Below are 26,227 nucleotides of genomic sequence, written 5' to 3'. Positions count from 1 at the left end.
ACAGTGCTCCTTTTTCTGTCATAGATCCCATCCCCACACACTTACAATAAATTCATTACTTTTTATTTAAAAACTAAAATATTCAGTATATATAATTTATATGACAGAACAAAGTTTGCCGGGTCTGCTAGGATACCGCATTTTATAATAACATTAATTTCGCTTTGTTATTGAAAAAATGCAAAAGGGCCAACGACACGCGGTGTTCCCAGGCGGTCACCCATCCAAGTACTGAACGCGCCCGATGTTGCTTAACTTCGGTGATCGGACGAGAACCGGTGTATTCTACATGGTATGGACGTTGGCAACAGCACGATCAAAAAACACAAACATAAAACATTTATTCATTCTATAATTTTTATTGTTATTTGTAATACTATGTCCACTTTGTAATAAACATAAAAACCATATTGCTATAGCTTTGCATTCATTTTTTTCTCCTTTTTAAAACGTTTTGAGCAAACAGTATCTGGTTTGGCTGTTGATCTTAGTTATACTATTCCGAAATGGTAATAAAATAAATAAAATTAAAGTGTTTGTCTGCGATTTCAAAATGACTGCCCCTTTTAAAGTTAATTTAGCTATTTGCTAGTTATCCAAACCAAAAAAAATAATTTTGCCTGTCCATCGATAAGGTTGTCCGGGAAATATTAGTCCATAAATGGTTAAAAATTGTAAATTGAAATAAACTTGTTATTATAAGAAGCGTTTTTTATAGTTACGAGTTCTTAAAAACTTTTCTGAAGCGACCGATCGACGTCACGCCGCCCAACGTCGCTTGCTCGTCATTACAATTTCGCCTAAATTTTCGCGTTATTCTTGATATTATTTATATTTCGGTTTGTATAAAAAACTTTAATATATTTATTATACAGTACCATAGCATACTCATTCAACAAATAGAACTCAGGAAAAATACTTTTTCCATATATATATATATATATATATATTATCAACAAAAACAAGTAGATTGGTGATGAGTATTTAAGTACCTTAGTAGTAAAATTTTTCGTATATATGTTTTTACTTTGAGGATCAAACAATTATTTTTTACAGGCTAGTTATTGGTATTCGTTTAATATAAACATAATTCAGAATGTTCGTAATACGGCCTTGATACGTTGAATACCGATAGTGTTGTCATAAGATTTGTATCGAAAAAAATGCATTTCAACGTTAATCTTAAGTTTATTGTTAATCTCGAAGATAATTTGTGAACAACGCCGTATCGCCAATGGTATACGTTGATAAAATCCTTAATGACTGTGACCCATTGAAATTATTTTTTACCATATTACGTTTCTTTGAAAGTCAAATACGTAGTCTAATATAGTACGTATAATACAAATTAAATCAAATAATTCTTCATTCAAATAGGCTTATAAGGGTACTTTTGAATCACCATGTTATTATTATTACAGTATTGAATTAAATGTAAAGCTAGCACCGGTGATCTTCTAGTATACCTGACCGACGCGCTAGCAATTGAGTCTAAGAGGCCACCTCTTGGACTCAACTACAATAAACTTAGCAGTTAGTCTGGACATAGAAAAAGCCTTTGATTGGTCTTCCCAGGAACAATTCAACCGGATAACCAATTTTGCCTGATCGGACCATCAAGGTTGTTGACGGTCCATGCTTAAAATTCGTCAATTCTGGTGTTCCACAAGGCTGGGTGCTATCACCTACTCTGCTTCTTCTGTATATTAATGTTGGCAAACGACAGGACTGTAGACGCCTTATACATCGGTCGCGCTAATATTTGTCGGGAACACGTCGATGTGTATAAACTGTACCTGAAATCACAAGAGCTTATTAACCAAAGCCTGAGATTGGGGCCAACCAAATTTGAGACTGGCTTCTAAAATGTCACCTTTTGTCATATCCTCTCATTTTGAGAATACCACCTCGCTGCCAAATCCAGTGTCTCGACGTTAGGTTCCGCGGTCTATTGGAAGGTGAAGCCAAATTAGCCTCTAGAAGCTTTGTTTGCTCAACAAGGTAAGACAGCACTTCACGTCAGCTCCTCAAATAAAATTCTACAAGGCGAAAATTCAGCCCCACATGGAGCACTGCTCTCATCTCTGGGTGGGAGAGATGACACTTAGCATCTTTTATGTTCTGAGAAACTGTTTAGATTAATCCCAGGCGCTGAATCGGACATCGCGTCTAAATTCTAAATTCCATCCATACCATTTCGATGTCTGGAAATCCATTACTACAACGCTATTTTTAAAGCATTTACTTCGTCACACAGACACTCTGTGAAACCAATTTTTTGAATCGTTATGGTTTCTTCCATTACAAGTAGGCTCTTCACATTGCTGCTATTTCTAAGCGATGGTTGACATTTCTTACAATGCCAATATCTAAGGGCGTATGGTGACCACTTACCATCAGGTGGCCCATATACTCCTCTGCTTTCCTATTCCATAAAAAAAATGTGACCAATGCCATAGTATGTTTGCATCCTTCACATTCGAGATTGTTAATTTTATTTGCACTTTCATCACAAGCAAATTTAGGATAATATGCCGTGGCTCTGTATCGTAATTACCGCGCCCCGAGTTGTGTACGTAAAATTAATATATACGAAATGTATATTATATTCTTTATCGATATTATCTTCTATCGAAAGCGGAAAGCACTAGTACCTCTACATGAAGAGTACGGACTTATTGCCGATCACAGTTACGATCAATCTGCATTAACAAAAGATTAAAAAAAACAACAATAATAAGCTCACTAATTTCGCGTGATTTGTGAAAAAATCCGCAATCATAAGATCGACTTTCGGTAGATTGTTTGTTAGTCTACGTGAAAATACTGCTCTTATTTTAGCATAAAATAATATATTGATAATCGTTCTAATATTATTATAAGTGAAAGAACGTATGCGGGGCGTCAAATCACAGAGAGGGATAAAATAAGTACGAAATTATCAACGCGCGTATCGCAAAAGAGTCGCCCGCAATAACGATTGGGCGAAGTGACGTCACAGTCAAAACTCGGACGGAGCAGAAATTGTACGAGAGCCTACATACAATAAAAAGTTTAAATGATATAATCATAATTTTTTCTCTCATTATTTATTATAATCACTTAAAGATTATTTTAGTAAAAAAAAAATTACATCTTCCTAATGTAAGACTAAGTCAGATTGTAATATATCATCTTATTAGATGTGATATGAATTATTACTAAATATTACTGGAGTGTTTTTGTCATTTTTTATATTAATCAATAATAATCTATATTTTTAATCTGGCAACAAGAACATCGACAGATACTCTTTACGGCGGTAAACTGACAGACGTTGAATTCTCTTTACGAGCATTGCGGATTCCGTGTTGATATCTAGTGCATACACTAATTATTTACTACCTTACTAGGATGTTCCATTAGTCTTTACTTCTAAGTTCTCAGTGATATAATTTTTTTAATTTATAGTTTCTTTTTTTTACTTTTATGGTTTAATAAATTTTACATTAAATTGTTTACTTGCATCCTTATTTACAGTTTCATTAGGTATGAAGGAATATATATTATGCTATTACTTGCTGCTGCTGTACCAATGGCAATGTATGTAGCATGTTCACGTGCAGTGGTGAAGCTATCGTAGGGCCAGGTGGTGCAGTAAACCAGGGCCCCGGAGCTCAGACGGCCCTCTAACCTCACCTTTGAAAAGAGGGGAGTATAAAAGAAAAAAAAAGTTTTGTGTGGACGGGGATTTCTGTAAAAAATAGTTTTTTTTTCCTTTTATTGATCTCATCTGTATAATAAATATTCTGTATTGTCATGTGCGTCGGTGTCTATTTATTCCCATTTTCTTCTATTAAACACATAGAGATTCTACCCCTCATAGAGGCGACGTATGGATTTAGCTTACTAGGGATAAGTTGAACTCAATCTTTCCTATTCTTGTTCCTATCTATAATTTTGAAGGCCAATATAAGTTCCAGCTACACAGAAAGAGGGGATGAGGGCCCGATTCTTTCCTTATGCATCGGGGTCCTTGTCCACCTAACTACGCCACTGTTTACGTGTAATCATGTCAAAGATATAGTTGTTCTCGTAAAGAGAAATAGGTACTACACCTAACATAGTTTATAAAGGAGGCGTTACAATAATTCAGTATATCTATATATTTAATTATTAGAATAGTAATAATCGCACTGCCATAAATATGAAAGTTTGTGTATGTTGTGAATATTTGTTACTTCTTCACGCTTTATCACAGCTAAGATATGACGTAATTAAGATGTCTTTTTATCCCGTTTAACTTGATTTACGATTATAACGCAGACAAAGCAGCGGGCCAAGCGATAGTTCGTTATAAAAATAAGTACCTACATTTGAATGATCACGTTTCTAGATTCAATTGACTGTAGAGCTACCACCTATTCGGAATATACCGAATAGAGCGGTAGAGTAAGATCAAAGGAACTGGCTTTCAGTTGTAAATCTATTTTACTTTTGACTGCCTCGACAGTCTAAATATGGCTAGCGTACCTACAACTCTATAAAGCGATCGATTCCTACTCGTGACATTTTAAATCTTAGGAGTGTAGGACTTTAATCGCTCCTAGAGAGTTTGGTTATTGGCCGATTATTTTAATACCATAATTACATTTAAATTATATACGAGTTATTTTAAGGGGGACGGCGCGTACGCAGTCCCCACTACCAAAAATTACGCGTCCGAGTTATCCGCATTAGGGATAATCGCAGAGGTCAACCCGTCCTCAGTGCAATGGACAGGCCTCGCTCTGGGGGAACCGCCTTCATGATCACGGTGTCCCCTATGCCAGGTAAGTATGCATTGCTCCTCGCCGGTCACCCTTATGTATTTCGGACTACGAACTTCGTCAGCGCGATCTAATCTACTACTAGCGACATCTATCGTCTCAGTGCCGTAAACGTAACACGATATTTACACGGTTACAATAAGCCTAGCTATGCCTTTCAAATAGGATATAGAGTAATCACAAGCTAGCCGCTATATCAAAGAGACTATATCAAGTCAATTGTTATTTCATAGTAAGTATGGAGTATAGAGGTGAAGAAACCTTTATTTCATACAGGAAATGTTTTAAATAAACGTTTCAAAAATTGCCATATTTGCGCTACTGGGGCTAAAGAGTATTACCGGAAATCATATTTATTAGATTAGTAATTTAGATTAAATTTGATCAAGAGATTAGTATAATATAGCGTTTATTATTAAAGCGTGATATAGTGTTAATAAATTGTAAAGTTTAATTGTTATTTTTTATATTGATAATATAAACAAATTATTTTATTTTTGTATATTAAAAAAAATAGTATTTAATGATCAATTGTCAGGTTTGAATACCATTGTGTCTAAAATCTGGCTTTATTACCATCAACTGCTAGTTTTATTGAAGAAATAATGAAACGGTCTTCTGATTGTGATATATGTATTATTACCATTAGATATTCAAAAATTTAAATTAATTATTAAATTTCAACCTAAAAAACCACCCACTGTGGAAAATTCAACTGATTTACAACATTTTCTCAATTAATATACCAAAATATTACTAAAACGCAAAATAGTACCACGTCTTAGTTGCGGCGTTATGGATTTCCACTGATTTACGCTGATTACTCGGTAAGTAACTCATATTACTATAAGAATTATACATTTTCAGAACAATAAAAATATCTGTTTACCAAAAATGTGGTAATTTGATTGAACTTGGTAACTCGTTCACAGAAATTTCCAAAAGAATTGTTGTAACCGAAAAATCCGTCACGTCAGCTGAGAAATAACTTTTCAGCGGAACAGTTTTCGTAACTCAGTAGAAACTAAATTCGCGTTTACATTGCTAAAATACTTTAATCCTCAAAATGATATATTTACCCGACTGCCCTGAAGGATGGTAATGTTTTTCGATACTTACATAATATACGTATGTATCTTTAGCATACTCTGTAACCTAAACAGGTTGATGGTTTTTAGTATTTGTTTTTTTGCTATCCAGTCGGATATTTTAGTTTTTTCCTAAAAATGATTTTTATCTTGTATATTAAGATTTTTATAATCATTTAAAATTGAAAGTGGAGCCGTATTAAATTAATTATTTAATAAAATTAAATTAGAAATTTTATAAATCAATTTAAACTATATAATAATAATAATAATAATAATAATATCCTGGGACATTTTGCACACACGGCCACCTGATCCCAAATTAAGCTTGCACAAAGCTTGTGCTATGGAAACCAGACAACTGATATACTACATATACCACTTTTCTTTCATAAATACATACTTATATAGATAATTACACCCAGATTAAGGACAAACAGACATGTTCATGCAGACAAATGTCTGTCCTGAGTGGGAATCGAACCCACAACCTTCGGCGTGAAAGGCAAATATCTACCAACCACGCCAACCGACTCGTCATAAACGAAAGCCTTAATTAATGTTTATTAAGACACATACTAACATACTATTGTTGTAGATATTGAAATGGCACTTACTGCGAGAGTAAGAAAATAAATGAGCTAACGGAAGATGAAAAAGAAGAGAAGAGAAAAAAGTAAAACAAGTTTTAAATAATCAAAATACTACACTATCTACAAGAAAAAAACGAAAAACGAATAGGAAGAGATTAGTTCGAAACTACGATAATAATGCCCTAATAAAATTCTATTGTTAAAAACAGCACTTCAAACAAGCAAGAAAGCAATTGTATTGTTACAAAATTGTAACACAAAAAAATCCAGCCTAAAAGAAAATATGGATATAATTAAAGCCAGAGAAGTTTTGGAAAGTTAGTAAATAGAAATTTAGTTAGGTAGCATAGAATAAAATTCAATGCTTTTATAAAAATGTGTACGACCCTACATTTTCCACCCCGTTCCGTTACTGTTACTACGTTACTGTTAAATATTTCTAAATAATGATGGACAAAGCTCAAAGTATCTTTTACATTTGTTGTTGTGGAAAATACGGACTCAGATGAAGCATTCCAGTTTCGCAGTGCGAATGATGAATATAGAATCAAAGCGCTTCGTACGTAGGCGGGGAATCTCAAATTAATGCCAAAAATGATGAAATATAAGTATGTTTTTGTCGTTTTTTTAACTCAGAGGATGTACAATTGTTGATCACATTTTGATAAGTGCTTATAATGAAAAATTAGGAGAAGATTTGTGATTTAAGTACTTTATCTGGTTACATAAATATATGCGTTTTTAATATTATTTTACCCTAAAATCAAGGCAAAATAGCACGTAACTCAGTGGAAGGAAATACCAGGGTCGGACGCATTTAATTCGCAATATATGAACTAAATAAACTACACAGTGTTTTGTGTGATTTCTGTGTTTATATGACAATTTAGACATTACTGATTTAATGAATGTTGATATTATTGCTTATAACATATGTGCTAAAAATAATACCATTTTTTAAAATCACGCAAACATTTAAAAAAATGCCCATAAAGGAGACCGGTAGGAGCAAAGCATACCTACCTGTCGTAGGGGACATCGTGATCATTAAGGCGGTTCTCCCAGAGCGAGGCCAGTACATTGTACTGCGGACTGGTTGACCTCTGCGATTATCCCTAATGCGGATAACTCGGACGCGTAATTTTTGGTAGTGGGGACTACGTACGCGCCGTCCCCCTTAAAAATAATTCTATATTATTTAAATATAATAATAGCATTAAAATAATCGCCCAATAACTAAACTGTCTAGGAGCGATTAAAGTCCTACAGTCCTAGGATTTAAAATGTCACCAGTAGGAGTCGGTCGCTTTATAGAGTTGTAGGTACGCTAGCCATATTTAGACCATTGAGGCAGTCTAAAATAGAATTACAAATGGTTATCTTGCCGTTTTATTTTCGACAGAATCGAGTACGTGGTAGGTGGAGGAATTACGAGTAGGTGGTAGCTCTACTGTCAATTTAAACCAGAAACATGACGATTCTAATGTACTTACTTGAGTAAAGAATATTTTGATTATGTTTTTTTTTTGTTTTTGTGTTTTATAACGACTATACTACATGATAACCATATTTGGATAATCAAATACCAGATATACGCTCAAAATGAAATTTAACATGAGAAAAATGAAATATAAAAAGGCCAACGACACGCGGTGTTCCCAGGCGGTCACCCATCCAAGTACTGAACGCGCCCGATGTTGCTTAACTTCGGTGATCGGACGAGAACCGGTGTATTCAACATGGTATGGACGTTGGCGATAGTTCAATCAAATAATATATAAACTAAACATTTATTATATCATTTTTTTACTGTCAACTACGACTTTGGAATAAACATAAAAATCATGTTGTTATAGCTTTATGTAATTTAATATATATAAAATCATTTTGTGACGTCAGTCAGTTAGAAATCATGTAAACACACATTGGTGTTTTTAATATTAGTAGGATAAGGAATAATACCAAATCAAATAGTTTGATGATACCTACTCGTAACATAATTTATGGTAGAGCTTTGTGCAAGCTCGTCTGGTTAGGTACCACCCACTCATCAGATATTCTACCGCAAAACAGCAGTACTTGCTATTGTTGTGTTTCGCTTTGAAGGGTGAGTGAGCCAGTGTAATTACAGGCACAAGGGACATAACATCTTAGTTCCCAAGGTTGGTGGCGCATTGGTGATTTAAGCGATGGTTAACATTTCTTACAATGCCAATGTCTATGGCCGTTGGTGACCACTTACCATCAGGTGGCCCATATGCTCGTCGGCCTTCCTATTTTAAAAACAAAAACCATAATTGATGTCCTGTATGATTTCGGCCATGGCGGCCAACTCGAGAGAGTAGCCAACTTTGTAAGGTATATTATAGTACACAAGTGTGTTTTTTTTTTTTTTATATCGCCGGGAGGGCAAATGACTCTACTCCACCTGATGGTAAGTGGTAGTAGAGTCCAAACGCGACGACGGCCAGTACAGACGGGAAAAACGTTCTGCACTAGCCGCCTTCGCCTTGCCGGCCCGCAAGATGCCTCTTCACGCCTCGTTTGAAGGAACCCGGGTTGTAAGAGGAGGGGAATACGTGAGCTGGTAAGGAATTCCATTTTTTGGAAGTGCGACAAAGAAAGGAGTTGCCAAATTTCTTTGTTCGCGATGGAATTGATGTCACAGTTAGGCGGTGACATCGAGAACCAGCTCGCGTGGACTTAAGAAGGAAGGGGGAAGCAGGAATTAGAGAGAATAATTCCTCAGAGCACTCGCCGTGATACAGTCGATAGAAAGCGCTCAGTGCTGCTATCTCACGACGCAATTGTAAAGGTTCAAGGGTGTTTGTGACCTTTACGTCGCCAATAATGCGTACGGCACGTCGCTGCAACCGGTCCAAGGCCTCAAGTAGGTACTTAGCGGAGCCATCCCAAAGGTGCGAGCAATATTCCACGCAAGACCGTACCTGTGTTTTGTACAGCAGGCACAGTTGTTGTGGCGTGAAAAAGCGCCGCACCTTGTTCAGAACTCCGAGTTTCCGTGAAGCTGTTTTTATAACAGCCTCGATGTAATCCCTTGGACTAAGGTCGCAGCGAACGTCAATCCCCAGCATGGCGATTTTGCTTTGCATCACCAGCGGAGTACCACAGAGGGAGGGAAGAGGGGAAAATGTTGACTTTTTCGCCGTGAGAGCGCATACCTGTGTTTTCTTGGCATTAAACTCAACAAGATTATCAGAGCCCCATTTGGCGATGAGATCTAACGTCCTATCGAGTTCAATGACAAGATTCTCCCGCCTCTCCTCAGTTTCCGCCCGCCTAGCCACTGCGCGTCCGTGGTATCCACCATGCACTGTACTATCATCTGCATAGCAATGTATGTTCCCAAGGGAGAGCATATCATTGATATGCAAAAGAAAGAGTGTGGGAGATAGCACAGATCCCTGGGGGACCCCAGCATTCACTACATAGAATTGTGAAGCGCAACCATCTACTAAAACACGAAGGCTACGCTTGTGTAGGAAGCTGGCAATCCAGGTGCATAGCTGAGCAGGCAGACCATATGCCGGTAGCTTGGAGAGAAGACTTCTGTGCCAGACCCTGTCGAAAGCCTTGGAGATATCGAGGCTGACAGCCAACGATTCTCCATGCTTGTCGATAGCTTCACCCCAGAGGTGTGTTACGTACGCTAGAAGATCACCTGTGGACCGTTTTGGTCGAAACCCGTACTGACGATCATTAATTAGACAGTGATCTTCTAGGTAATGGATCAGTTGGTTGTTTAAAATCCGTTCCATCACCTTACAAAGTACTGAGGTGATAGCTATTGGCCGATAATTTGCCGGGTCAGACCGATCCCCTTTTTTGGGAACCGCTTGCACATTAGCTCTTCTCCAAGCCCCCGGCACACTTCCCGAAGAGAGAGAAAGTTGGAACAGGCGCGTTAACACAGGAGACAGCTCCGCTGCGCACTTCTTCAGCACTATGGCTGATATTCCATCGGGACCGCTAGCTTTCCGTACATCAAGTGATTGCAGCTCCGCACGCATATCACGTTGCCTGATTTTAATGTCAGGCATCGTATGGCCACATGCAGGTATTGTAGGTGGCAGTGCACTACAATCATCGATGACGGAATTGTCGGCAAAGAGTTTAGCCAGGAGATCAGCTTGCTCTTGCGGACTGTGAGCTAGCGATCCGTCCGGATTTCTGAGCGGTGGCAGCGAAGGTTGGCAGAAATTGTTTTGCACAGACTTGGTCAGACGCCAGAAGCTACGGGAGCCCCTAGGATGCGAAACAAGGTCATGACCAATCTGTACAATGCGCTGTGCATCCGCTCTCGTGTATGCCTTTCTACAGGACTTGGAATTTTTATTATAGTTTGCTTTCAGTGAGTCAATGTTAGATGCCCCGCTAATGCGGCCGTTGATCCACTTGCGATATGCCGCCTGCTTAGCTGATACAGCATCGGCACATTCACGAGTGAACCAACGGTTACGCGTACTCCTACTGACGAGATCTGAGCTAGGAATGTAGTATTCCATTCCCAGCATGATCTCGCCAGCAACAGCAGCGGCACTAGCTGTCGGGTCATTCCCACTGAAGCAACGTTCCTTCCAAGGGACCGACGCATAGTAATCGCGCATACCGTCCCAATCCGCCGACTTATAGTGCCAAACGCGACGTTTGCATACCGCTAGTGGCGGCAGCTTGGCCTGTGGCACTCTGGTAGAAATAAGGCTGTGATCCGAAGAGCCAAGACGAGCCTGAACCACAACCTGATATTCCACCGGGTGAGAAGTCAGCAGAAGGTCCAGTAGAGAAGGTGCTTGCCCATCAATGTCTGGGATCCTGGTGGGCTGATCAACCAGTTGGGTGTGCGTAAACACAGATGCACTTTTTATTCCTGCACTCTTATAATCAGATGGGATGGCAATCCGACACGACCGGGAAGAGGCACGGGAGTGTGTATTTCCAACTTCCATACTCCGGGCCGCTACTGAGAATCTTCGATAGAAAAACCCAATAAGATTTATTGATGGTTTGAACCAAGGACCTCGGGAACTGTGGAATTATATACAGCCACTAGACCAGAGGCAATCAGAATAATAATAACATAGTCTTGACAATCGAATGTATGAGTTCCTTGTACCGGAATATATTTAAAAAAAAAAGAAGTGCGTCATCGCCCTTCATAGAAGAAGAATATCACTTTTGGCGCGAAGTTCTAGTGCTTCGAATATGCAATTACCTGAATTGACATTTGTAGTTATTAATGATTGTTTTGTTTGCTTGTTTGTGTATTTCTTATTATAAAAATGAATACTTATTTATAAATTATTTTAAAAAAGTCATTTTCGCTTCTGGTTTGTAAGATCAGAAGTGGGATAGACCGCGTGTTCTTTTGTGCTCGTTTGCCATCCAATTAGTAAGCTCTTTAGTTCTATTGCATTTTAAATTAATAAGTGTGTTTTGTTTTTATTACTATAAAGTTACCGGTAAATTAAAGACTCGTCTTCGTTCTGCAAGTAGATTTCGTGAATATCACCGTAGTGGTTCTGTTGATCGTGATAGATTTCGTAATAAATCATCTCGAGTTGTGTAAAATATTACATTATATTTCAAAAAATATTTATCAGTAATTCAATTTGTCTGCTTTAATAGAAACTGTTAGTTGCTATTAATTGAATCGATTGAAAGATTGATTGGCAATAAAAAGACGCGGTTGCCTTACTGGAATTATAAAAGGATTAATTTAAATTAATATCTTAGGAGTCACGGCAAAATTAAAATTCTTGAAAGAAGAAAAAATATGGAGATGGCCAACGTTGCGATGGCGAAATAGCCAGCGCAAAGATTATGTTCCATTCGTATGTATTGTGTTTATCCCATATTCTACCGCCAACGGACACCGAAAGGCACCACGGACAATTTAGTTCCCAAGGTTGGTGGCGCATTCGCGGTGCAAGGAATGGTTAATATTTTGATAGTGACAATGTATATGGGTGGGTGTGACCATTTACCAATATTATAAAGAAAACAAATAACGGACCACTTTTTCAAAAGTTCTGTCTCATAATGTGGGACGAATGTGCAATGAGTCACTCACACACAAAATCCGCAGACATAACCTAAGAAGACAATAATAAATAAACGCATGAAAAAATGCGCAGGGTGTTGCTTTATGCTTATATGTATAATGACCATCAATAAGTCGCAAGGCCAAACAATGTCCGTTTGTGGCTTAGATTTGGGCACACCATGTTTATCACACGGACAAGTATACGTGGCATGTTCTCGGGTGGGCAAGCCATTGAGCTTATTTATTTGTTGGCTAAAGACGGACTAACAAAAAATATCGTACACTCAATTGCTCTTCGAAATTAATTAACTGCTTTAGGATAAAATATATTACTTTTTTCACTTTACATTTAACTTTTAATCAAACAATGAATATGTACATTAAATTAATGAAATACATTTAATAGAGAAAATGATTGGTTGGTGTTTTTTTGTTTTTATCGGCGGTTATCGTCTACAGTGCTCCTTTCCTTTTTCTGTCATAGATGCCATCCCCACACACTTACAATAAATTCGTTACTTTTTATTTAAAAACTAAAATGTTCAGTATATATAATTTATATGACAGAACAAAGTTTGCCGGGTCATCTAGGATATCGGGTAGCTAGGATATCGAATTTTATAATAACATTAATTTCGTTTTGTTATTGAAAAAATGCAAAAGGGCCAACGACACGCGGTGTTCCCAGGCGGTCACCCATCCAAGTACTGAACGCGCCCGATGTTGCTTAACTTCGGTGATCGGACGAGAACCGGTGTATTCAACATGGTATGGACGTTGGCAACAGCACGATCAAAAAACACAAACATAAAACATTTATTCATTCTATAATTTTTATTGTTATTTGTATTGCTATGTCCACTTTGTAATAAACATAAAAACCATATTGCTATAGCTTTGCATTCATTTTTTTCTCCTTTTTAAAACGTTTTGAGCAAACAGTATCTGGTTTGGCTGTTGATCTTGGTTCCTAAATTCCGAAATGGTTATAATATAAATAAAATTAAAGTGTTTGTCTGCGATTTCAAAATGACTGCCCCTTTTACAGTTAATTTAACTATTTGTGAGTTATCCAAACCAAAAAAAAATAATTTTGCCTGTGCATCGATAAGGTTGTCCGGGAAATATTAGTCCATAAATGGTTAAAAATTGTAAATTGAAATAAACTTATTATTAATAATAATAAGAAGCGTTTTTTATAGTTACGAGTTCTTAAATTCTTTTTTTTCGCCTAACGTCGCTTGCTCGCCCATACAATTTCGCCTAAATTTTCGCGTTATTCTTGATTTTATTTATATTTCGGTTCGTATAAAAAACTTTAATATATTTATTATACAGCACCAAAGCATACTCATTCAACAAATAGAACTCGGGAAAAATACTTTTTCCATATATATATATATATTATCAACAAAAACACAAGTAGATTGGTGATGAGTATTTAAGTACCTTAGTAATAAAATTTTTCGTATATATAAGTTTTTACTTTGAGGATCAAACAATTAATTATTACAGGCTAGTTATTGGTATTCGCTAAATATAAGCATAATTCAGAATGTTCGTAATACGGCCTTGATACGTTGAATACCGATAGTGTTGTCATAAGATTTGTATCGAAAAAAATGCATTTCAACGTTAATCTTAAGTTTATTGTTAATCTCGAAGATAATTTGTGAACAACGCCGTATCGCCAATGGTATACGTTGATAAAACCCTTAATGACTGTGACCCATTGAAATTAATTTTTACCATATTATGTTTCTTTGAAAGTCTAATACGTAGTCTAATATAGTACGTATAATACAAATTAAATCAAATAATTCTTTATTCAAATAGGCTTATAAGGGTACTTTTGAATCACCATGTTATTATTATTACAGTATTGAATTAAATGTAAAGCTAGCACCGGTGATCTTCTAGTATACCTGACCGACGCGCTAGCAATTGAGTCTAAGAGGCCACCTCTTGGACTCAACTACAATAAAGTTAGCAATTAGTCTGGACATAGAAAAAGCCTTAGATTGGTCTTCCCAGGAACAATTCAACTGGATAACCAATTTTGCCTGATCGGACCATCAAGGTTGTTGACGGTCCATGCTTAAAATTCGTCAATTCTGGTGTTCCACAAGGCTGGGTGCTATCTCCCATTTGGGTGGATGCTCTCACCACTCGTAACAGAGCTTTTCTGCGGAGGCCGCAAAGAGTCATAGCGGTGAGAGCGATACGTGGGTACCGTACGGTGTCATGGACGGCAGCGACACTTCTCGCGAGCGATCCGCCCTGGGAACTCCAGGCAGAGGTGCTTGCGGAAGTGCACCGGTTCCGGGTGGAAACGAGGTCAAACGGCGTCCGTCCAGGCTCGGCGGAGATTGAGCGAGTCAGGGCCCTAGCCCAGCGAGCCTTGATTCGTAGGTGGGAGGAGGACCTGAGGTCCCCCTCGGCACGCCTCGTGACAGTGGAGGCGGTCCGCTCCCACTTGAGTCGCTGGGTGGAACGGAGTCACGGCACACTCACATTCAGGCTGACGCAGGTACTTACCGAACACGGTTGTGTCGGTAAGTACCTGCACCGGATAGCGAGGCGGGAGGTGACACCCTCCTGCCATGAGTGTGGTGCGCCTTCGGACACAGCGTGCCACACTCTGATGGAGTGTGCCGCTTGGGGACCTTAGCGCCTGTCCCTGGCGGCCTTAGTCGGTGAAGACCTCTCGCTGCCAAGTGTGATAAACGCAATGCTTGGTAGCGAGAGGTGCTGGTTGGAGACGGTCTCCTTCTGCGAAAATGTCTTGTCGCAGAAGGAGGCAGCGGAGCGGGAACGTGAGGAGAGGGCCTCCGCTGACTCGCTTCGCCGAAGAAGACCGGGGAGAAGGCGTCGGCGCTATGCGCATCTTCTCCTCCCGTCCTAAGTGTTGCCGGGGTTAGGGGGTCTTTGTACCCTGAGAACCCCCTAGGATTTGGAGGCCTTCAGAGTTGGGCCAACCGTCGGGGCGTCACGGTAGTATGCGCAAGCGATCCCGTGACGCCCCTCGAAAAGGCGGTGTGGGTACCGCTGGTTTTTAAGTGGGTATTCCGGCACATACTCGGCGCCGGCGAGTCCCACATAACCCCCCACTTCAAGTGGGGGAAATGCGTAAACGCGTTTTTCCAGCGCAAAAAAAAAAAAAAAAGGCTGGGTGCTATCACCTACTCTGCTTCTTCTGTATATTAATGTTGGCAAACGACAGGACTGTAGACGCTTCATACACCGGCCGCGCTAATATTTGTCGAAAACACGTCGATGTATGAAAGTGCAATACTTTCATCACAAGCAAATTGAGGACAATATGCCGTTACTTTATCGTAACTATCCAACCTGAATTGTGTGTGTATAATTCAAATATACGAAATGTATATTATATTCTATATCGATATTATCTTCTATCGAAAGCGAAAAGCACTTGTATCTCTACATGAAGAGTACGCACGGACTTATTGCCGATCACATCTATGATCAATCTGCATTAACAAAATATTAAAATAAACGATACTAATAAGCTAACTAGTATATTTTGCGTGATTTGTGGACTAATCCGCAATCATAAGATCGACTTTCGGTAGATTGTTTGTTAGTCTACGTGAAAATACTGCTCTTATTTTAGCACAAAATAATATATTGATAGTATTATAAGTATTATCTAATATTATTATAAGTGAAAGAACGTATGCGGGGCGCCAAATTACAGAGAGGGATAAAATAAATACGAAATTATCAACGCGCGTATCGCAAAAGAGTCGCCCGCAATAACGATTGGGCGAAGTGACGTCACAGTCAAAACTCGGACGGAGCAGAAATTGTACGAGAGCACCAACATATAAAAAAAAAGTCTAAATGATATAATTGTAATTTTTTCACACATGTTATTATAATCATTTAAAGATTATTTTCGTACAATTTTTTATTTTTAAATTTACATCTTGTGATATATGTATTATTACCATTAGTTATTCAAAAAATTAAATTGATTATTAAATTTCAACATAAAAAACCGCCCTCTGTGGAAAATTCAACTAAGTTACGTCATTTTCTCGGTTAATATACCAAAATATTACTGCGATTCCGGTTTATATTTTAAGACTAACAACCCTACGGTAATCTTGCATTAGTTTCGTAAAACGCAAAATAGTACCACGTCTCAGTTGCGGCGTTATGGATTTTCACTGATTTACGCTGATTACTCGGTAAGTAACTCATATTACTATAAGAATTATACATTTTCAGAATAATAAAAATGTCTGTTTATCTAAAATATAGTAATTTGATTGAACTTGGTAACTCATTCTCAGAAATTTGCAAAAGAATTGTTGTAACCGAAAAATCCGTTACGTCATCTGAGAAATAATTTTTCAGCGGAACAGTTTTCGTAACTCAGTAGAAACTAAATTCGCGTTTACATTGCTAAAATACTTTAATTCTCAAAATGATAAATTTACCCGACTGTCCTGAAGGATGGTAATGTTTTTCGATACATACATAATATACGTATGTATCTTTAGCATACTCTGTAACCTAAACAGCTTGATGGTTTTTAGTATTTGTTTTTTTTCTATTCAGTTGGATATTTTAGTTTTTTCCTAAAAATAGTTTTTATCTTGTATATAAAGATTTTTATAATCATTTAAAATTGAAAAGTGGAGCCGTATTAAATTAGAAATTTTATAAATCAATTTTAACTATATAAAATAAAGCCTTAATTAATGTTTATTAAGACACATACTAACATATTATTGTTGTAGATATTGGAATGGCACTTACTGCGAGAGTAAGAAAATAAATGAGCTAACGGAAGATGAAAAAGAAGAGAAGCGAAAGAAGTGGTGAGAACAGAAACGTAAATAGAAAGTAAAACAAGTTTTAAATAATCAAAATACTACACTATCTACAAAAAAATGAATCTACAAGAAAAAAACGAAAAACGAATAGGAAGAGATTAGCTCGAAATTACAATAATAATGCCCTAATAAAATTCTATTGTAAAAAACAGCACTTCAAACAAGCAAGAAAGCAATTGTATTGTTACAAAATAGTAACAAAAAAAAATCCAAAGTCTAAAAGAAAATATGGATATAATGAAAGCCAGAGAAGTTTTGGAAAGTTAGTAAATAGAAATTTAGTTAGGTAGCTTAGAATAAAATTCAATGCTTTTATAAAAATGTGTACGACTCTACATTTTCCACCCCGTTCCGTTACTGTTACTACGTTACTGTTAAATATTTCTAAATAATGATGGACAAAGCTCAAAGTATCTTTTACATTTGTTGTTGTGGAAAATACGGACTCAGATGAAGCATTCCAGTTTCGCAGTGCGAATGATGAATGTAGACTCAAAGCGCTTCGTACGTAGGCGGGGAATCTCAAATTAATGCCAAAAATGATGAAATATAAGTATGTTTTTGTCGTTTTTTTAACTCAGAGGATGGACAATTGTTGATCACATTTTGATAAGTGCTTATAATGAAAAATTAGGAGAAGATTTGTGATTTAAGTACTTTATCTGGTTATATAAATATATGCGGTTTTAATATTATTTTACCCTAAAATCAAGGCAAAATAGCATGTTATTATATAATTTTTCATTCTATGAAGGGCGATGACGCACTTCTTTTTTTTTAAATATATTCCGGTACAAGGAACTCATACATTCGATTGTTAAGACTATGTTATTATTATTCTGATTGCCTCTGGTCTAGTGGCTGTATATAATTCCGCATTTCTCGAGGTCCTCGGTTCAAGCCATCAATAAATCGTATTGGGTTTTTCTATCGAAGATTCTCAGTAGCGGCCCGGAGTATGGAAATTAGAAATACACACTCCCGTGCCTCTTCCCGGTCGTGTCGGATTGCCATCCCATTTGATTATAAGAGTGCGGGAATAAAAAGTGCATCTGTGCTTACGCACACACTTGTGTACTATAATATACCTTACAAAGTTGGCTACTCTCTCGATTTGGCCACCATGGCCGAAATCAGTCAGGACATCAATTATGGTTTTTGTTTTTAGAATAGGAAGGCCGACGAGCATATGGCCCACCTTTTTTTTTTTTTTTATATGCCCCGGGATGGCAAATGACTCTACTCCACCTGATGGTAAGTGGTAGTAGAGTCCAAACGCGACGACGGCCAGTACAGTCGGGAAGAATGTTCTGTACTAGCCGTCCCCGCCTTGCCGGCCCGCAAGATGCCTCTTTACGCCTCGTTGGAAGGAACCCGGGTTGTAAGAGGAGGGGAACACGTGAGCTGGTAAGGAATTCCATTTTTTGGTAGTGCGACAAAGAAAGGAGTTGCCAAATTTCTTTGTGCGCGATGGAGTTGATGTCACAGTTAGGCGGTGACATCGAGAACCAGCTCGCGTGGACTTAAGAAGGAAGGGGGAAGCAGGAATTATAGAGAATAATTCCTCAGAGCACTCGCCGTGATACAGACGATAGAAAGCGCTCAGTGCTGCTATCTCGCGACGCAATTGTAAAGGTTCAAGGGTGTTTGTGACCTTTACGTCGCCAATAATGCGTACTGCACGTCGCTGCAACCGGTCCAAGGCCTCCATTAGGTACTTAGCGGAGCCATCCCAAAGGTGCGTGCAATATTCAACGCAAGACCGTACCTGTGTTTTGTATAACAGGCACAGTTGTTGTGGCGTGAAAAAACGCCGCACCTTGTTTAGAACTCCGAGTTTTCGTGAAGCTGTTTTTATAATAGCCTCGATGTAATCCCTTGGACTAAGGTCGCAGCGAACGTCCATCCCCAGCATGGCGATTTTGCTTTGTATCATCAGCGGTGTGCCACAGAGGGAGGGATGAGGGTAAAATGGTGATATTTTCGCTGTGAGAGCGCACACCTGTGTTTTCTTGGCATTAAACTCAACAAGATTATCAGAAACCCATTTGGCGATGAGCTCTAATGTCCTATCGAGTTCAATAACAAGATTCTCCCGCCTCTCCTCAGTTTCCGCCCACCCAGCCACGGGTTATTTAAGATGTTAGGTCCCTTGTGCCTGTAATTAGACTGGCTCACTCACCCTTCAAAGCAAAACACAACAATAGCAAGTACACCTGTTTTGCGGTAGAATATCTGATGAGTGGGTGGTACCTAACCAGACGAGCTTGCACAAAGCTCTACCATCAATTATGTTACGAGTAGGTATCATCAAACTATTTGATTTGGTATTATTCCTTATCTTACTAATATTAAAAACACCAATGTCTGTTCACATGATTTCTAACTGACTGACGTCACAAAATGATTTTATATATATTAAATTACATAAAGCTATAACAATATGATTTTTATATTTATTACAAAGTCGTAGTTGACAATAAAAAAATATATAATAAATGTTTGGTTTATGTTTTTTGATTGAACTATTGCCAACGTCCATACCATGTTGAATACACCGGTTCTCGTCCGATCACCGAAGTTAAGCAACATCGGGCGCGTTCAGTACTTGGATGGGTGACCGCCTGGGAACACCGCGTGTCGTTGGCCTTTTTATATTTCATTTTTCTCATGTTAAATTACATTTTGAGCGTATATCTGGTATTTGCTTATCCAAATATGGTTATCATGTAGTATAGTCGTTATAAAACAAAAAATATATAATCAAAATATTCTTTACTCAAGTAAGTACATTAGAATCGTCATGTTTCAGGTTTAAATTGACTGTAGAGCTACCACCTACTCGTAATTCCACCACCTACCACGTACTCGATTCTGCCGAAAAAAGTCGGTAAGATAACCAGTTGTAATTCTATTTTACGTTTGACTGCCTCGATGGTCTAAATATGGCTAGCGTACCTACAACTCTTACCTCTAACTCTTATCCCTAATGCGGATAACTCGGACGCGTAATTTTTGGTAGTGGGGACTGCGTACGCGCCGTCCCCCTTAAAATAACTCTTATATAATTGAAATATAATTATGGTATTAAAATAATCGGCCAATAACCAAACTCTCTAGGAGCGATTAAAGTCCTACACTCCTAGGTTTTAAAATGTCACCAGTAGGAATTGGTCGCTTTATAGGGTTGTAGGTACGCTAGTCGTATTTAGACTATCGAGGCAGTCAAAAGTAAAATAGGTATACAACTGAAAGCCAGTTCCTTTGATCTTACTCTAAGGCTCTATTCGGTATATTCCGAATAGGTGGTAGCACTACAGTCAATTCAATCTAGAAACGTGATCATTCAAATGTAGATACTTATTTTTATAAGGAACTATCGCTTGGCCCGCTGCTTTGTCTGCGTTATTATCGTAAATCAAGTTAAACGGGATAAAAAGGCCAAAACGTCTTAATTACGTCATATCTTGTCTTGTTGTGATAAAGCGTGAAGAAATAACAAATGTTCACAACACACATAAACTTTCGTATTTATGGCAGTGCGATTATTACTATTCTAATAATTAAGTATATAGATATACTGAATTATTGTAACGCCTCCTTTATAAACTATGTTAGGTGTAGTACCTATTTCTCTTTACGAGAACAACTATATCTTTGACATGATTACACGTAAACAGTGGCGTAGCTAGGTGGACAAGGGCCCCGATGCATAAGGAAAGAATCATAAGGAAGGAACAAGAATAGGAAAGAGTGAGTTCAACTTATCCCTAGTAAGCTAAATCCATACGTCGCCTCTATGAGAGGTAGAATCTCTATGTGTTTAATAGAAGAAAATGGGAATAAATAAACACCGACGCACATGACAATACAGACTATTTATTATACGGATGAGATCAATAAAAGGAAAAAACAATTTTTTACAGAAATCCCCGACCACACAAATTTTTTTTTCTTTTATTCTCCTCTTTTCAAAGCTGAGGTTAGAGGGCCGTCTGAGCTCCGGGGCCCTGGTTCACTGCACCACCTGGCCCTACGATAGCTTCACCACTGCACGTGAACATGCTACATATACATATACCCATGCTGTACCCATGGACAACACATAGTTGTCCATGGGTACAGCAGCAGCAAGTAATAGAAAAATATATAATCCTTCTTACACCTGAGTACTTGCAGGTGCGTTGCCAGCCTTTAAGGAATGAGTAGGCTCTTTTCTAGAAGGTTCTATTTCATAACCGTTACTTAAGAAATGGTTTCAATTTATTGACATCCTATCCCGCGCATTAAGCGATAAGTTGAAATTATGTTAATGTTATAATATTTAATTTTTTTTTTGTTTATCAGAATATCAACGGGTACGTTTTGTATTATAATATGACACGTGACATTACGGTTATCGCTCGGATAGGGTGCTTCGCGCTTTCAAGGATCAAATGATCCTGTTTTACCTTTAGCACAAATATTAAAACCAAATAGTAACTACTTGTGGGTTCTGATACACGCACAGAAATACCACTTTCCAACCTGGTTCGTGAACTTCGTAATCGCGACCTATTACGAAATCTATCAGGATCAACAGAACCACTACGGCGATATTCACGAGATCTACTTACAGAACGAAGACGAGTCTTTAATTTACCGGTAACTTTATAGTAATAAAAACAAAACACACTTATAAATTTAAAATGCAATACAACTAAAGAGCTTACTAATTGGATGGCAAACGAGCACAAGAGAACACGCGGCCTATCCCACTTCTGATCTTACAAACCAGAAGCGAAAATGACTTTTTTAAAAATAATTTATTAATAAGTATTCAATTTTATAATAAGAAATACACAAATAAACATCAAAACAATCATTAATAACTAAAAATGTCAATTCAGGTAATTGCAAATTCGAAGCACTAGAACTTCTAGAAGGGCGATGACGCACTTTTCTTTTTTTAAATATATTCCGGTACAAGGAACTGATACATTTGGTCGAAAATTGTTAAGACTGTGTTATTATCATTCCGATTGCCTCTGATCTAGTGGCTGTATATAATTCCGCAGTTCCCGAGGTCCTTGGTTCAAACCATCAATAAATCTTATTGGGTTTTTCTGTCGAAGATTCTCTGCAGTGGCCCGGAGTATGGAAGTTAGAAATACACACTCCCGCGCCTCTTTCCGGTCGTGTCAGATTGCCATCCCATCTGATTATAAGAGTGAGGTAATAAAAAGTGCATCTGTGCTTGCGCACACACTTGTGTACTATAATATACCTTACGAAGTTGGCTACTCTCTGGAGTTGGCCGTAACATTCCGTAACAGCCTTTGAATATCCCACTGCTGGGTTAAAGGCCTCCTCTCCTTTGCGGGACGCTGCTCCAATGCGGGTTGGTGGAATACACATGTGGCAGAATTTCCGTGGAATTAGACACATGCAGGTTTCCTCACGATGTTTCCCTTCACCGTAAAGCACGAGATGAATTATAACTTTGACCGAAATCAGTCAGGACATCAATTGTCTTTTTTTTATAGAATAGGACGATAGGGCGGACGAGCATATGGGCCACTTGATGGTAAATGGTCACCAACGCCCATAGACATTGACATTGTAAGAAATATTAACCATCGCTTACATCACCAATGCGCCACAAACCTTGGGAACTAAGATGTTATGTCCCTTGTGCCTGTAATTATACTGGCTCACTCGCCCTTCAAACCGGAACACAACAATAGCAAGTACTGTTGTTTTGCGGTAGAATATCTGATGACTGGGTGGTACCTACCCAGACGAGCTTGCACAAATCTCTACCATTAATTATGTTACGAATAGGTATCATCATACTTTGGGGGCGGGATTACACGAGCGGAGCAAAGCGCGGGAGATACAACGCGGATGCGTTATATCAACACGATCCCGCAGCCTTTCCGATCCGTGCCGAGGACGGCCATCGCAGTGGTTTTAGTGGGTAAGAATCCCACATAACCCAGTTCCCCCCCCCATGGGAGCTGGGTACCTTTCTGAAGGTTTCCACAGCGTGAAAAAAAAAGGTATCATCATACTATTTGATTTGGTATTATTCCTTATCCTACTAATATTAAAAACACCAAAGTGTGTTTAAATGATTTCTAACTGTCGTCACAAAATAATTTTATATATATTTAATTACATAAAGCTGAAACAACATGATTTTTATGTTTATTACAAAGCCGTAGTTAACAATAAAATAAAGATAAAATAAATGTTTCGTTTATGTTTTTTGAAAATTAAATTAAGGTGCCGAAACGTGGACACTAACTGCGGGACTAGTCCACAAATTCAAAGTCGCTCAGCGTGCTATGGAGCGAGCTATGCTCGGAGTATCTTTGAAGGATAAGATCAGAAATGAGATTATCCGGAAAAGAACCGGAGTCACCGACATAGCTTGCAAAAGTAGCAGGCTGAAGTGGCAGTGGGCTGGTCACGTATGTCGTAGGACCGATGGCCGTTGGAGCAGACGAGTCCTAGAGTCGAGACCGCGAATCGGCAAGCGCAGCGTAGGGCGCCCTCCAGCCAGGTGGACCGACGACCTTAAGAAGGTGGCGGGCACCAACTGGATGCGGAAGGCGGAGGACAGGGAGCTTTGGCGCACCTTGGGAGAGGCCTATATTCAGCAGTGGACAACGATTTTCTGTTGATTGATTGATTGATTTATGTTTTTTGATTGAACTATCGCCAACGTCCATACCATGTTGAATACACCGGTTCTCGTCCGATCACCGAAGTTAAGCAACATCGGGCGCGTTCAGTACTTGGATGGGTGACCGCCTGGGAACACCGCGTGTCGTTGGCCTTTTTATATTTCATTTTTCTAATGTTAATTTTCATTTTGATTGTATATCTGGTTTTTGATTATCAATTTTTTTTATGTAGTATACTCGGCTTAAAACAAAGAAGCGTAATCAAAATATTCTTTACTCAAATAAGTACATTAGAATCGTCATGTTTCGGGATTAAATTGACTGTAGAGCTACCACCTACTCGTAATTCCTCCACCTACCACGTACTCAATTCTGTCGAAAAAAATCGGCAAGATAACCAGTTGTAAATCTATTTTACTTTTGGTTGCCTCGATGGTCTAAATATGACTAGCGTACCTACAACTCTATAAAGCGACCGACTCCTAGTGGTGACATTTTAAATGGAGTGTAGTATTTTAACCGCTCCTAGAGAATTTGGTTATTTTGCGAATATTTTAATGCTATTAATATATTTAAACCATATAGAGTTATTTTTAAGGGGGACGGCGAGTACGCAGTCCCCACTACCAAAAATTACGCGTCCGAGTTATCCGCATTAGTGATAATCGTAGAGGTCAACCCGTACGCAGTTCAATGGACTTTGCTCCTCGCCGGTCATCTTTATGAACATTTTTTTAAATGTTTGCGTGATTTTAAAAAATGGTATTAATTTTAGCACATATGTTTTATGCAATAATATCAACATTCATTAAATCAGTAATGCCTAAATTATCATATAAACACAGAAATCACACAAAACACTGTAGTTTACCATATATTACGAATTACATGCGTCCGACTCTGATATTTTCTTCCACTGAGTTTCATCATTCGCACAGCGAAACTTTGGAATGCTTCGTCTGAGTCCCTATTTCCCGATAGGTACAATGTTGATGTCTTCAAATCCAGAGTAAACAGGTTTCTTATAGGCACGCGTGCTACATCTTAGACCGTGTCGATGCTTAACATCAGGCAAGTCAACGATCAAACGCTGGCCTATTAATAGTAAAAAAAAAAAGATCCAAATAATATTATAAGTAAATGATAAAATTAATAAAATTACAAAACAACAAATGTAAAAGATACTTTGAGCTTTGTACATCATTATTTAGAAATATTTAACAGTAACGTAGTAACAGTAACGGAACGGGGTGGAAAATGTAGAGTCGTACACATTTTTATAAAAGCAATGAATTTTATTCTAAGCTACCTAACTAAATTTCTATTTACTAACTTTCCAAAACTTCTCTGGCTTTCATTATATCCATATTTTCTTTTAGACTTTGGATTTTTTTATGTTACTATTTTGTAACAATACAATGCTTTCTTGCTTGTTTGAAGTGCTGTTTTTAACAATAGAATTTTATTAGGGCATTATTATTGTAATTTCGAGCTAATCTCTTCCTATTCGTTTTTCGTTTTTTTCTTGTAGATTCATTTTTTTGTAGATAGTGTAGTATTTTGATTATTTAAAACTTGTTTTACTTTCTATTTACGTTTCTGTTCTCACCACTTCTTTCGCTTCTCTTCTTTTTCATCTTCCGTTAGCTCATTTATTTTCTTACTCTCGCAGTAAGTGCCATTCCAATATCTACAACAATAATATGTTAGTATGTGTCTTAATAAACATTAAATTAGGCTTTATTTTATGACGAGCCGGTTGGCGTGGTTGGTAGATACTTGCCTTTCACGCTGAAGGTTGTGGATTCGATTCCCACCCAGGACAGACATTTGTGTGGATGAACATGTCTGTTTGTCCTTAGTCTGGGTGTAATTATCTATATAAGTATGTATTTATAAAAGAAAAGTAGTATATGTAGTATATCAGTTGTCTGGTTTCCATAGCACAAGCTTTGTACAAGCTTAATTTGGGATCAGGTGGCCGTGTGTGAAAAATGTCCCAGGATATTATTATTATTATATAGTTTAAATTGATTTATAAAATTTCTAATTTTATTTTATTAAATAATTAATTTAATATGGCTCCACTTTCAATTTTAAATGATTATAAAAATCTTAATTTAAATTCTAATTTA

General features: G+C 37.8%; 7 non-coding genes across 7 annotated transcripts; 3 read left to right on the top strand and 4 right to left on the bottom strand.

Annotated features, from left to right (window-relative positions):
- Positions 1-187: 187 nt before the first annotated feature.
- On the bottom strand, positions 188-306 carry LOC126779345 (5S ribosomal RNA). The gene has a single exon (XR_007670319.1). It is a non-coding gene; the product is annotated as a 5S ribosomal RNA (ribosomal RNA).
- A 4,351-nt stretch (positions 307-4,657) lies between these two features.
- LOC126779360 (U1 spliceosomal RNA) lies at positions 4,658-4,819 on the bottom strand. The gene has a single exon (XR_007670332.1). It is a non-coding gene; the product is annotated as a U1 spliceosomal RNA (small nuclear RNA).
- Positions 4,820-7,504: 2,685 nt separating this feature from the next.
- LOC126779373 (U1 spliceosomal RNA) lies at positions 7,505-7,666 on the top strand. The gene has a single exon (XR_007670346.1). It is a non-coding gene; the product is annotated as a U1 spliceosomal RNA (small nuclear RNA).
- Positions 7,667-8,126: 460 nt separating this feature from the next.
- LOC126779330 (5S ribosomal RNA) lies at positions 8,127-8,245 on the bottom strand. Its single transcript, XR_007670305.1, has one exon. It is a non-coding gene; the product is annotated as a 5S ribosomal RNA (ribosomal RNA).
- Positions 8,246-13,216: 4,971 nt separating this feature from the next.
- Positions 13,217-13,335, bottom strand: LOC126779329 (5S ribosomal RNA). Its single transcript, XR_007670304.1, has one exon. It is a non-coding gene; the product is annotated as a 5S ribosomal RNA (ribosomal RNA).
- Positions 13,336-19,951: 6,616 nt separating this feature from the next.
- Positions 19,952-20,070, top strand: LOC126779328 (5S ribosomal RNA). Its single transcript, XR_007670303.1, has one exon. It is a non-coding gene; the product is annotated as a 5S ribosomal RNA (ribosomal RNA).
- A 4,055-nt stretch (positions 20,071-24,125) lies between these two features.
- LOC126779327 (5S ribosomal RNA) lies at positions 24,126-24,244 on the top strand. Its single transcript, XR_007670302.1, has one exon. It is a non-coding gene; the product is annotated as a 5S ribosomal RNA (ribosomal RNA).
- Positions 24,245-26,227: the final 1,983 nt, after the last annotated feature.

Source organism: Nymphalis io, chromosome 28 (assembly GCF_905147045.1).
Source record: "Nymphalis io chromosome 28, ilAglIoxx1.1, whole genome shotgun sequence".
Taxonomy (NCBI): domain Eukaryota; kingdom Metazoa; phylum Arthropoda; class Insecta; order Lepidoptera; family Nymphalidae; genus Nymphalis; species Nymphalis io.
The sequence above is the reverse complement of the archived record's forward strand: the minus strand, read 5'-3'. Positions and strand labels throughout refer to the sequence as shown.